This window comes from Aristolochia californica, unplaced genomic scaffold (assembly GCF_029961685.1).
Source record: "Aristolochia californica isolate CCGP_79_NKW_82.1479 unplaced genomic scaffold, dmAriCali1.0.hap1 SCAF_233, whole genome shotgun sequence".
Taxonomy (NCBI): domain Eukaryota; kingdom Viridiplantae; phylum Streptophyta; class Magnoliopsida; order Piperales; family Aristolochiaceae; genus Aristolochia; species Aristolochia californica.
This window is the reverse complement of record NW_027181919.1, coordinates 7,501-11,491: the sequence shown is the minus strand read 5'-3', so window position 1 is coordinate 11,491 and position 3,991 is coordinate 7,501. Positions and strand designations below refer to the sequence as shown.

Below are 3,991 nucleotides of genomic sequence, written 5' to 3'. Positions count from 1 at the left end.
TGGACTCTAGGGGTACTACTAATTAAGTTGAGTAATCAAATTGGATCAATGGTGCTTATGTTTAATGGACCGTTCCGCGAAGCGTTTTAAGATAATCCATTTCAAAAATTCTAGGGTAATCCAGTAATATATGAACAATGATCTTTCGATCAATATTTGAATGATTTGATTCTGATGTTGTTCGTATTTCGAAACTCAAAGGAATGCGCATGATAGGAAATTTTTCCAGCCGAACTCTTCCTATTCCTAAATATAATATTCGATTTCGATGAACCCGCTCTTACCATAATTATGGATATTACAATGAGGAGCAACCAACCCCTATTTTTTTATTTGTTTTTCCCTCTTGACTGTTCAAAGAGGAAGTACTGCTACTATTACGTGGATACGTACTTTCTACTGGAGATGCCATAGACGTAGTGGTTGTTCAAAGGGGTACTACGCATAATAAGATCTTGCGTCGGGTGATCCGTGCTCACTTAAGTTTTATACTTCTAGGAATCCTATTTATGCTTTATTGACTCACCTCATGTCATGGCTCAAGCATGAAAAATGGGTGGTGTTTACTACTTATACTTATTTTTCAAATCCGAAGAAGTGACTATAGAACTCCGTGGGGTATCTGTTAACGGCCCAATCAATTACTTCATTTATATGGATAGATATTGTATCTAGTCTATATCAAACCCATCCATTTTTTGAATTTATACAATACAACTTTATACATGCAATACAATATTTTTACAATATAATAATAGATAGTGTGGTAGAAAGAACTATATGAACCTTTCTACTACACCATCTATTATACTGTTGATTCCAGTTCTCTAATTTCATTTAAGACTTGGAATTGGAATCCCTTTTATTTCGTCAATCATTGATAAGAGCTAATAAGTCAAGTTTAATTCTAATCATTTTGACTGACTGTTTTTACGTAGATGATAAGTAAAAAAGCAGTAGGAACTAAAATGAACAGCGCAGTCGCAATAAATGCGAGAATATTGACTTCCATAATCTCATCGTTTTTTTTTGCTTCGCAATAACTCGGGATCTAATCCCATAGAAAAAAAAAAATAAAAATAAAAAGATTTCTCCTGTAAATTCAATGGGTGCATCCTGATGGTTGATACTGAATCGGATCAATATTCAATATTATATTATGAATATGAATAACAATATCTGATCTATTAAATCGATTCATCGTCGAGAATTGAATAGTATAACATAGGAAGATCTTTTATCCATACCGAATCAAAAATGGGATTCCTGATCTAATCAAGAATCCCATTGAATTTCTCATCTTTTTTTTTTTCATTCTTTAGTTTCTAAAATCTATCATCTTCTTTATAAGAATCATCCGACGAGGTATCATCTGACCTGTGTTCTGTTGCCGGCCTTCCATTGGTAACAGACCTAAACAGTAGGAGTGAAATGGAAAGGGGGAGGAGTTAAGCTCGAAGAGCGAAGTTTTCGTAATGATCTAATCCTCCTGGAAGGCAGAGAAATGTGATAAAGGTATGGGTATGGGATGGGTCTCGATATAAAAAAAAAGATCTAATATTCCGACAAATTCTTTCTTTATTGATTTTTCTCCTTCTTCGATGAAACCCTAAAATAAAAATATATATTATATAAAGATAAAGAAAATAAAGAAAAAAAAAATGATTCATTCCCCCTGTGGAAAAGAAACAAAAGGGACGGATCATTGTTTGATCCTTTACTTTATATTAAAAGTAAGGACCCTCTTTTTCCTTGGATTGGGACTGAAAGCTAAATTCAGCATGCAATTTGAATAAGAATAAGATAGATAGATTGTTTTTAATTACTTTACTAATTGAGATTGCACAAAATCGTATCTCGAAAACACGAAAACAAAAGGGAGTAGGTTTAATAGTACTCTGCTGCCCGAGTAACTATGTTACTAAGTTAGTTAATTGTGTATCGTAGAATAAACGAGTACAATTTGTATATGTACTCCCTGGAAACGTATGGGTACTCTGTACCCTATTCCATTTCATGGATCAGAAGCAATTGAAAAAGTCAAACCAGTGGGTCTCTCTTGGAATCCCCAGTATGGCGATACCTACGACTACGTATGCCTCTCCCCCAGCAATCGGTACTAGTTCAAATAATTGAAATTCCCGTCTTTGTCCGATGAGAAATTCGAAACGAAAAACAAAATAAAAAAAAATTAAGGATCCCCGCAGGAAATTCAATCCTGTCCCGGGCCCCCTCCTCACAGAAAATGGGAAGATGAATTGATGGATTCATCGGATCCGAGGTCGGGACTGACGGGGCTCGAACCCGCAGCTTCCGCCTTGACAGGGCGGTGCTCTGACCGATTGAACTACAATCCCAGGGTGAGGTATACAGCATGCATATATGTATTCTTATGCTTTCATTCGTTTCGTTTCTATTTACGAGAAATATTCTCGTGTTGTAAAAGAAACACGACTGATATACTGATATCCACATGGATACGGACTAGAGTAAGAATGACACAGATTACTGGTAATCCTACTAATATATTGAGAATCTATTTTTCAATGGAAAAAGGACTCTTTTTTTCTTTACTACCTTTGCAACAAATTGGGAATCTAGATCTTTAGACAGATCAGAAGATGTGAGAAATTGGAAAGAAACCAAGGGGTATTGTAGAAAAAATGGACCCTTTATCCCTATATATTTTATTCCCATATATCCTTAGAATACTTTTAGAATTTTAGAATATATGGGGCATTCTAAATATCTAAATAATGGGCATTTCTGGAGGACAAATTTGGTTATCATGGATCGGCGAATTAGTGGGCCGAGCTGGATTTGAACCAGCGTAGACATATCGCCAACGAATTTACAGTCCGTCCCCATTAACCGCTCGGGCATCGACCCAGGAAGAACAAATTCTGGGCTTATTGATAATCCATGATCAACTTCCTTTCGTAGTACCCTACCCCCAGGGGAAGTCGAATCCCCGCTGCCTCCTTGAAAGAGAGATGTCCTGAACCACTAGACGATAGGGGCATACCTGCCCGATCGCCATCATACTATGTTCATAGTATGAGCAGTTTTTTGGAATTGTCAATATAATGTAATGTATAATTATAATGGGATGACTAGATCCGAAAAATCTTTCCTGCTTCTACGATTCCATAGAATTTTTGATTTTAATTCATGAAATGAACCATCCCGTCCTATATCCTATATATATATAACGAAGTATGGGATCCCCTCAGGAAATGATTTGTTCGACAGACAGAAAAGGTAAGTCAAACCTTTCTTCCATTTTGACTCATCGACTCACTCATCGTTAAGATGGGATATAACCTATCTTTATCTCACACTAATACTAAGCCAGGAAATTAAAAAACGATAGAATGCTTTTTTTGATCGATTCAAAAAGATGATGTAGAACTGGTAAATCAGGGAAGGGATTCGCTGAAATATTTTGAATCGATGTCAGATTCGTACATGTATCAATCAAGTGAATCTCATCTGGATGGGTCAATAAAAGCAAAGCAATTAGTATAGGCCCGGCCCTGAAAGAATTCATTGCATTACCATTGCTATTTATCAAATATACAAAAGAAAATAATCATTTTTTTTTTCATAGAATCTCATAGGTATAGGTAAATCAAATTTCTTGTTCCTGAGTGAATCCCTATGCATACATGTATATATGTACATATAGTAAATATATGGATCATGTAGTAGACTCATAGCAGCGAGTGGCTTCTTCCTGAATTGAATAAAACGGGCCCTTTTAACTCAGTGGTAGAGTAACGCCATGGTAAGGCGTAAGTCATCGGTTCAAATCCGATAAGGGGCTTTTTTCATGAAGCTCCAGTTTGCAGTCTTAGTGTTCATTATTCAGCAGAGAAAAGAGAGATTTTTTATATTTATTTGTAATATAATAAATATATCTAAGGTAACTGCCCACATAATGAGTTATTATTTATTATTCAAAATAAATTATAGAATGAGTTATAGGTAC

At 35.5% G+C, this 3,991-nt stretch overlaps 2 non-coding genes across 2 annotated transcripts; one reads left to right on the top strand and one right to left on the bottom strand.

Annotated features, from left to right (window-relative positions):
• Positions 1 to 2,283: 2,283 nt before the first annotated feature.
• On the bottom strand, positions 2,284 to 2,357 carry TRNAD-GUC (transfer RNA aspartic acid (anticodon GUC)). The gene has a single exon. It is a non-coding gene; the product is annotated as a tRNA-Asp (tRNA).
• Positions 2,358 to 3,754: 1,397 nt separating this feature from the next.
• Positions 3,755 to 3,826, top strand: TRNAT-GGU (transfer RNA threonine (anticodon GGU)). Its single transcript has one exon. It is a non-coding gene; the product is annotated as a tRNA-Thr (tRNA).
• The last annotated feature ends 165 nt before the right edge of the window (positions 3,827 to 3,991 follow it).